The following is a 10,030-nucleotide window of genomic DNA, read 5'->3' on the forward strand; positions in this document are numbered from 1 at the left end:
TTAAGATCACAACAAGAAGAGGCATTCAACGTGGGTGAAATAGGGTTGTTCTGTAGCCATTATAGGAATACTAAAGGGTTGAAAAGAGGCTGAGCATCTTGCTTGAAGCTTCAACTAAAGGATGACTTAGCTTAATAAAGTTCATGATGACCTTTTACAATAAGATACTTATGAGCGAACCCAACTCTTATTATTGGGACTTATCCTAGTGTCCTAATAGGTGGGATATAGAGGAAAAATATGATCTCCCTTTTTCCATTGCATTCCTCCCACCTTGAAAATCAAAAGGGGACATAATGAATTTCATATACACATACTTAATAGATATATATTCCCAATCTCTTGCCATCTGCTAGTTGCACCTGCTTGAGCCAGGCTCAAGTAATTAGTCAATCCGGAGCATGCATATCCCTACTTATTCTCCACATGCCTTCGGGTGGATCTCTTTATCCCTGTAGTGCCAACAAAATGGTTTGGGTATGGTAAGCGCTGCTAGCTAGTTTTTTGAACCTCTGTGTTTACATCTATTTTTTCCTGGCCTTACCCTACTCTCATCTCTATGTATTCTCAAATTAAACCAACTACACAATTGGGAACTTTTTTCTTGTGTATCTCAAAATACTTTTCAAACATAAAATTACAATATACTATTACAAGGAGACTAATCATGGTTTAACAGATCAAACTTTACATCTTACATTAACAATTTCCTTTTACGTGATGCCAGTCTTCTGCCCAGGCCTTGGAACCATGGCTAAAGGGGTGTAATACATGACCGGGGGTTTCCACTACCATTCAACTTAATTATAACTAATTATGAGAACAAGATAGCATTGTTTATATACCATATTGCTTAAATTAAAGATTAGCACCCAAAAAAGCAAAAAAAGTCATAGGAGACACTTATTTCGCTTCTTTGGTGCTGGTCTTTGAAGATCTCCACCATCATCATCACTTCCACATTCATCCTCCTGCACCTCAAGAGCTGCAGGTACCACTCTGCCCCTGTTTCTTGAAATCTCTCTGATAGGAGTCTCTGCAGCCTTCTCAGAACAAGGAATCATAAGTGGATTGGTTCTGTGAGGCATCAACTCCTCACCACTAGCTTCCATCATCAACTTACAGTCTTTAAAATCAAACCAAAAAAAAAATTGGCTATAAGAAGCTTCTCCAGATGCCATTTCTATAGCTCTGGGAGCATTTTTGGGGACAACAATTTTTTTTCCATTTTCATCGACATTTATTTCAACTCTACCATCCTTTACTAGAAATGATAACGCAAAGATGTTTTCTATTGTCTGGGAAAATGATATTCTATTTAGAACCAAATTCTCTAATCTGGCTTGCTTCTGTTTTCGCAAAATGTTAAATATGCTTGCCATATTCTTGTATGTTTCTGATTTTTCATCTTCCAGGGACTCTTTCACTGCTTCAGGTCGAGTGCTTTCTGTTAGCTTAGTCCGTTTTCTATGTACTATAGCTTTCCTTTGCTTGGGTTCATTATCCATTGGTCCAAGCATAGTGCAAATTCTTGCCGCATCCTGGAAAACAGAAGTAGCTAAAAGCCCAAGATTTCTCCATGATATTTGGGTTTGATCGTCATTTCCCTCCAAATACCTGCTTCCATATGCCTGGTCACTATAGTTTCTTAGAATATCACTACTAATAAAATCAACTGGAGTAGCACCATCATTGTTTTGTGATCTGTTAATAATAGCGAGGAGTGTGGATGTGAGATCAAAGAGTGTATCAACATCTGCAACTTGCTCACGAGGTCTTTGAACAAGATTGTACAAGTTTTCCACTTTTCTAATTATAGCTTCAAATTTTCCAGATTCTACTTTTAAAATATTTTCTCTCTCCTCAAAAATCGAAGTCTTGAGGGCATGATAATGGGACCTTAATATACAATGTTTCACCATACTCTGATTGTTACCACTACATGTAGTAGCATCTTCTTTCTCTCTCGAGGGCTTATTATGGCCTTGGTGTGATCCTTTTACCCCACGAGAGGAAACTTGTAGTGTCTGACTTAATGTTTCTTCCGCTTTAACTCTAGCTTGGGTACCAAGCCTTCTACCCATCCTTTCTATCACCTACTTTTGGAGTTGAGAGAAATGCAAATATTAAACCAAAGCTAGAAGGAAGGGCTTGAAATTGAGATTTTTGATTGAAGAACTGTCGTGAAATGGAAAGAGAGCAAGAAAATATTTTCGTGTTGCATTGAAATGAGGGAGGGCAGGGAGTTGTGATTTCCCCTACCCTGAGAAGTCTACTTTGTAATAAAAGAGGGATGAAGGCCCACTACAGTGGATACAAAGTCCCAAGACATACGCATTGTCGAATGAAATGCGTAGGCGCAGTGTGTCAATTAAGCATGAGGATTGGGAGAAGTGACACATGTGGGAGAGTGGCCATATTATTAAAGAATTGTTTACATTGAGGAAGGACACCATTTGAATATGGTAAGAATGTCAATTCTAAATGGTACTCATGGTTCCCTCACCCTTCAATATGAGAAATTTAACGTGGAGAGTTTCCAACACCACTTTCTCATCTACATGAGGGAGTTTACAATTTGTATATCTTTGTCTCAATCCCATGGCAAATATATTAGTGTGAGGATCCACTGTTTCATGATCCATATGTTGGATGTTTTGTTGAAATTGATCTTTATAAGGAAATCTCTTTAGATATCCAGAATGTCTCAGAAATTTATTTGAACAATTACTATCTTGCAACAATGTTTATTGATGATAATTTACTTGGTAATGTACACATGCATAGAAGAGTGTGACTGATGGCATGGATACTCGGCCTTTCAGGTCAAAATGGCCACCTCTAAAGATAATATTTGGAATATCCTTTGAGCCTTTCTTTGAGATGGCATCCAAGAAGTTGGAGTGAAGACATCAAGGAACTCTATATTTTGACATATTCCAACTGAATCACCAAACATGCAAGAGAAACTAAAACCAGGGGTTATATAAGTAATAGGCCTAGTGTATGGGAAATCCAGGCTTTTAGAGGAATATTTATGCATTTAATAATTGGATAGGATGAATACTTCTGTTAAACTATGTGTTGTTATTGATATGTTTGGATGTTTTGGGTGAACACTTGGCCCATCTTCAAGAACATCCAATAACTTTCGAGTCCAAGACAAATTTAAAGAGATCATTTATCAAATTAGTTTTCTAGCTAAGAAAGATAATCAAGTTTTGGAAGAGATACATCATAGTACTATCAAATCAGATTGTGGACCATGTTAGAAAATGGATCAAAAAAGTTTTCAGAATGTCTGCTAAAATTTGACATTTAGCATTGTCTTAGCATTTTCTTATCAACTTTCATGGAGGCAAAAACTGACAAATTTCACAATAATGGCGGCCACTAGAATGAGAAACACGATGAATTAGAAAAATGGAATCTTTTGCAATGATGACACATGGGAAGATACTTATTACTCTCAACGTGGTTGTATAGGAAAAATAGTTTTTTCCTTTGAGTATAGTTGATGTATCGTAATGTAGAAGTTGTTTCCCTGCTGCAATAAAACAAATATATATCCATCTCAAGGCGAAAGAATAACACTAGTATATCTCTGAATGATATGGGATATGTGTTGTGCTCAACAACTAGGAAAGTCTCTATCGGTCATAGTGCGATGAAGCGATGGGTTCTGGTTTCCATGCTTGTCCTGTCAAAGTATATCGATACAAGTGATGAAAAAACATATGTTCAAATCCCTAGAACGTATCTTATTTTCATTACTTGTTCAGGATAAATCCATGTCCATAGTTGAGAAACGTAATCAAAAGAAAATAAATATGTAGTTTATTTAAACAGATGTGGTCTGAGTGGAAAACGTATGCACCAAATTACAAAATGTGAAAGTTAAAGTTCTGTATAAAAGTTTTAAATTAAAAAATATTCAAACAGTTGCTAGGAAGTTTAACGAATGCAACTTCCCAGCACTCATCCAATGGCCATTCGAGGAGGGTAAAAGCCATCCATCAATATGAAGAGATCTATAAAAGCAAACAGGGACTTTGAAGAAGGGATTCCTGTTTTTCATACCTAAATGTTGCCCGATTAGTGAGAAAGGGCCTGACTAGTTAGTGAGGGTTTCCCTTTTGTTTTTGTTTCAATCTATTTTCATGCTTAGATTTTTGCTAATATGATGTCATTGACAGACCTTAATATACAGTGCTGCACCATACTCTGATTGTTACCACTACAAATGGTAGCATCTTCGTTCTCTCTCAGGGGCTTACTGTGGCCTTGTTGTGATCCTTTTACCCCACGAGAGGAATCTTGCAGTGTCTGACTCAATGTTTCTTCCTCTTTAACTCTTTATCTTGGGTACGAAGCTTTCTACCCATCCTTTCTATCACCTACTTTTGGAGTTGAGAGCAATGCAGAAATTCAACCAAAGCTAGAAGGAAGGGCTTGAAATCTATGTTACTAGAAACCAGAAAGATGAAATGAGATGAGAAACAGAGTTTGGAGGTTTCATATTCAATAAACGATGAGAGAGAAAAACAAGAAAAATATGAAACATAAAACCAAGCATTTGTTTCACATTCAAGAAACGAGGAGAGAGAAAAAACAAGAAAAATATGAAACATAAAACCTAGCATTCATCATTAACATTCTCGAATACTATGGTTCATAGGTAGTTGCTCATAGGATTTAGTTACTCACATGGGTCATTCCTTAATACTTATAGTTATCAACAAAGCTTCCATTGCTCACATAAGCCATTCTTGAATACCCATGTTTGATCCTCTAGGCTGGCAAATACAATAGTGAAGAAACACTTGGCACCGAATTCAAGTTTGATTTAGCCTTTGCATTTTCCGGATGAGTACATGATCCCACATACATTGTATATATTCTTGGATGTGACTTGAGTGAACCTCAAATTTGGGATCTATTGTAGCATTTTCCACACAGTTATTGGGTTATTGTTTTCATGGTTGGGTAACAAGATGGTGGATATTGAGTTGATCTCCATTGGATATAGAGCCAAAAATAGAGGGTTGTCTCGAACTATTGCCACTTGCAGAACCATAAATACTACAACATGTGTTTGAAGAAAAAATCTAAAGATAACTTTCAAAACTTTATCTTTAATCCATTATAATAGAAAACTAATCTTTATAATAATAAAAATAATATATTTTAAAAGTATAGTTGAACTAGATATTAAATTGCTAGTTTGTGAGAAAAAAATTAACTAAATTATCTAACTACTAATTTATAAAATATATATATATATATATATATATATATATCTATATATATATATATATATATATATATATATACACACATTACTAATTTATAAAAGAGATTTGATCCCTTTAGGGTGTTGGTATATCTGAAATTAAGATGGATCTAGGCTAGTATATATTATTTACCATAATTATTGTTAAAGTGTATAATGGCTATCTCATATTTGTATTTGCATTGATTAAATGATTATTATATGTAGTCATGTTTTATATTAATTATTTTAATGCATCATATATATGGTTTTGTGTAGTAAATTTATTTTTATGTTAAATTTTAATAGTTAAATTTAGATATTCTTTCTTGATATTAGTTATTTTTTATTAATTTTGATTTTATTCTTTTGGATCCATTAAAATTTGTTATCTGAGTCAATGTTTCCAATTAACAAGTGTGGTTGATCAATATAAATAAGTGAAATAAATTATTAAATTGTGATTTTTTTAATTTCTACTTAGTTAAATATTATATATAAATATCACTTGTGGTTATAACATACCAAATCATTCATTTTTAGTTGTTAAATGTGATTATGTTAAAATAACTTTTAAAAAAATGTTATCACCCATGGTTAGAACTTACCAAACCATTCTTTTTTAGTCCCTAGATTTGTTTATGTTAAAATAACTTTTGAAAAAATGTTATCGCCAATAGTTTTGTTATATTCCATGGTTTTGTACTTTATATTCATTTAATTTGCTAGTTTTTGCACATGGTTTTGTTAGATTCCATGGTTCTGTACTTAATATTTATTTAATTTATTAGTTTTTTCTCATCAATTTTCTTTCATAAATTAAAACAAGCGAGAGAGACCTTGAAGTCTTGAAAAGAAATGTCATAATCTAGGTATTTTATTCTAGGCCCCTCTTAATATATTTTTGGTTGTTAGATTTTTGTGCCAAGAGACCCTTTCCACCTCAGGAATATGTTATAATATTTGGAATTTTAACTTAGTCAAAAAAAAAATCAAATAAAAAAATTAAAAAACATAAAATTCTCGAGCGCATGGTTTTTTCCCATGGTACTCCTAACACATGGTTTTTGTCCATGGTATTTTTCTCCACTGTAGCCTATTCAAAGGCTAATAACTAAAGCAACCTAGATCCATTTTAATTGTGGATCAAGCATTGAGAGGATCAAATCTCTTCACTTAAAGAGGTTTGTAGCTCGAGAGAGAGAGAGAGAGAGAGATTTGATCTCTCTGGATGCTCGAGAGAGATAGATCTACGCTGGTTATTTATAAATGAAGAGGAGTATTTTTTTGTAGTAGTACTCATATTTGTTTTGTATTTAAAATTTATTAAATGATGGATTTCTATTTTGTATTTTGTTTTTTGGGACTTGTTTATTTTTATAAATTTAAAATTATTTCTATCACTATTTTTATGTAATTATGAAACTTTCCATATTTATCATAGTTGAAATTATGTTTGTATTATAGACATATTAATCAATAGCTTCTTGCTCTTAAGCTTTATTATTGCAAATTACCTAACATAATCTCTCTTATCACCAACGAAAAAAGTATTTATGGGATAAAACTATTAATGGGATGGATAATAGATAATTATTATTTTTTATATATTAAATTAATGTCTTTAGTTGATGATATTTGATATTATAGATAGTCTAATAGTTGATAAAAGTTTTTATATGATGGTTTTATCAAAATCCTTTTCCAATCATTTGAAAGGTTGTAAACCAGACTAATGGCAAAAAAATTATTGTGTCCCAATGTTTATATATAATAATAAATTAACTAGAAATATTAGCTAAATTATTTAACTACTAATTTATAAAAATATATATAAAATATCTATATACATTAATCATATATATATATATATATATATATATATATATATATATATATATATATATATATATATATATATAGATATATATATAAACCTTATACATTTAAATTTATAATTTTATTAAATATTAGATACAATCACTAAATCCACTTTTAAATAAAAGCAACACAAAAATAACAAAAAAAATTTGTAAAAACTTAACCATACACTGCTACACATCAATGGCTACAATTAAAAAAATAACATAACTTTAACTAATAAAATCCCTAAATAGTCAATGTTGTTAAAGATATATTAAGCACTATTGCAGGGTGTTGTCACTAGGGAGAATGCCCAACCTATTTGCAACAAACCTATTCCGTTAGCACCTAAGCTATATATGGTTGACTTCTAACCATAGACTATGAAAATGCCTTCGAAAACTATCCAGAAAACCAAACTCTGCTTTTTATGATTCATGTTGACGTCTAATCAGGAAGAGATCCATATTGCAAATGAACCAGATTAACGTTTTCCATAAAACAATTTCAAGAAACGAACCGTTTTTGGAAAACCCAGTTTCTTGCATTAAAAAACAAAAACTACCGTATAAAACACCATTTTCCATACCGTTCCATTTTTTATACGGTTTTTTCAGAAAGGAAGACTTCTGTTCCGTTTCTGGTAACAAAGCTTGAAATTGAGATTTCTAATTAAGAATTGTCGTGAAATGGAAAGAGAGTAAGAAAATATTTTCGTGTTGCATTAAAATGAGGGAGGGCAGGGAGTTACCTTGAGAAGTCTGCTTTGTTGTTTTTTCCGCTATTTTCCCTGTTGGGTTTTGTCGGTTTTTGTCATTTATGGTGTGGTATACTAAAAAACTACTATAAGAGTTCAACATATATTTAATATAAATTTAATTGCTAATATAGTAATTGTGTGGCTAGTTCATTTGAAGCTAAATTTTTGAAAAAATAAAACCCAAATAACCTAATTTCAGGTGAAAAAGTTGGTAGATTATTTGAAGCAATTGAAATCGAGGAAGGAATTAAAGGAGAGAAAGTGTACTTGTGCAAGTATTTTCTTGGGCTCTTGAAAGAATACTAAGGCTTCTGATCCTTCCATCGTGGTCCAAATTTGCCCAGCGAAAATAGATCCATGTTTTGTGAGCAAGCCATTGAAGAGATCCTCCTCAATCTTATCTCTCAATGCATCCAAATTCAACCATGAAACAATAACTGCCAGCGAATCACTGCAACATTTCATGTGAAAATATAAAACAAATTTGCAAATCAATTCTAAGAATGAACTGAAAACCCTAAAAATAGATCCAGTGACCCGTATCTGTTTCCATTTCCATATAGCCACAGATCAGATTGTATCGTGCCCATGGTCTTTCCTTTTTTTTTTCAAATACTCAACATTCATTCAAATACACTAAGGCGGGGAAGAAAACTTGTTCTAGTCTTTCCTTTTTTATCAACTACTCAAGATTCATTTGAATACACTAAGGCGGGGAAGAAAACGCGACATAATGGTCTTTCCTCTTTTTTCAACTACTCAACATTCATTTGAATACACTAAGGCTGGGAAGAAAACGCTGCAGAATGGTCTTTCCTTTTTTTTCAACTACTCAACATTCATTTGAATACACTAAGGTGGGAAAGAAAACGCGATAGAAATTAAATTTTTAATTTGGATGATTGTTAAATTTTTTAATTATAATTATTTATTTTCTTTATATATTTTAAAAAAATTATATTTTATGAATATATCAAAATGTATGGAATGTATATTTTCTTATCTTATTGTATACTCATTTCAAAAAATTATATTTTTTATTTTTCAAAATTACAAAATAATTAACCATGTTGGAAGTTGTAATTTTAAACAAATTCAGATTTGGATTTTATATAATCAAACAAAAAAACTATAAATATTTTTTATTAATGTTTATTTATCTAATACTAATATTATGGGTTTCCATGTTATACAACAAATGAGATTTGGTTTTATAATTATTATGTCAAACTTTAAAGCTAAAAATTAACTTTTAACAATGCAATCTTTTATAACCAATTTGGATGTAGTTCATTGTTATGGCAGTAAAAAATGAATCTCATGAGTTCTTCCTTTGCATAAATCCTCTGTAATCAATTTGGTTTTAGTTCATTGTGATGGTAGTAAAAAATGAATCTCATGAGCTTGGTCCCACCCACACATTGGTATAGTTCCACCCAAGGAACCATTGATCTTTCTCCATGAATCAATAATATTGTACCAAGAAGCACCATAATGTATGGAATTTCTATTTCCCATAATTGAAAAAGCACCATAAATCCTTCTACATGAGCATTTTTCTTCCATATTTTTGAACTAAACATGTCAAGACCTTCCTGTGGCAACAAGAATTTCTGAAACCCTCGTCCCCCCTATCACAATATATCTTAGAATCTATCATGTTGGAGTGTAGTATCCCGTAAGCATATAGGAGTGTAGGGGAACACAACCTCAAAGCCAATGGGAAGTGAAGGGGAAAGGGTTATGAATCTAAGAGGGATACCTTGATTACATAGATGTGGTTTTCTAAGCTTTTGCATTAATGAAATGTATATTTGAGGGGGAATTCAGCCATAAAAAAATTCTTGACTGAATTTTCATACACAAGGATTGATTCTACTTTGAATTTTGACACTTTGTGTTTACTCACTTTAATGTCATTACATATAACTAATAATTTGCAAGTCCTTGTCTCATTTGATCTCATTTTATTTCAATTGTGAAGTGACTAAGCCTTGAACCCCAAATCCTCATAGCTAAGATTTACAAAGTATGCATTGGCTCATTTCCTCTCATTTTACTTCAGTTAAATGGAGCAACTATGCCTTATCCCCAAACCCACACAACTAAGCTTTGCACACTACAGAATCCTCTCT

General features: G+C 32.2%; 1 pseudogene; it reads right to left on the bottom strand.

The window, feature by feature from the left end:
• Positions 1-890: 890 nt before the first annotated feature.
• Positions 891-2,084, bottom strand: LOC149251707 (non-structural maintenance of chromosomes element 4 homolog A pseudogene; annotated as a pseudogene).
• Positions 2,085-10,030: the final 7,946 nt, after the last annotated feature.

The sequence above is a fragment of the Pinus tabuliformis genome, chromosome 7, assembly GCF_031772625.1.
Source record: "Pinus tabuliformis cultivar Carrire ecotype Pingquan chromosome 7, CPIR1, whole genome shotgun sequence".
In the NCBI taxonomy this organism is placed as follows: Eukaryota; Viridiplantae; Streptophyta; class Pinopsida; order Pinales; family Pinaceae; genus Pinus; species Pinus tabuliformis.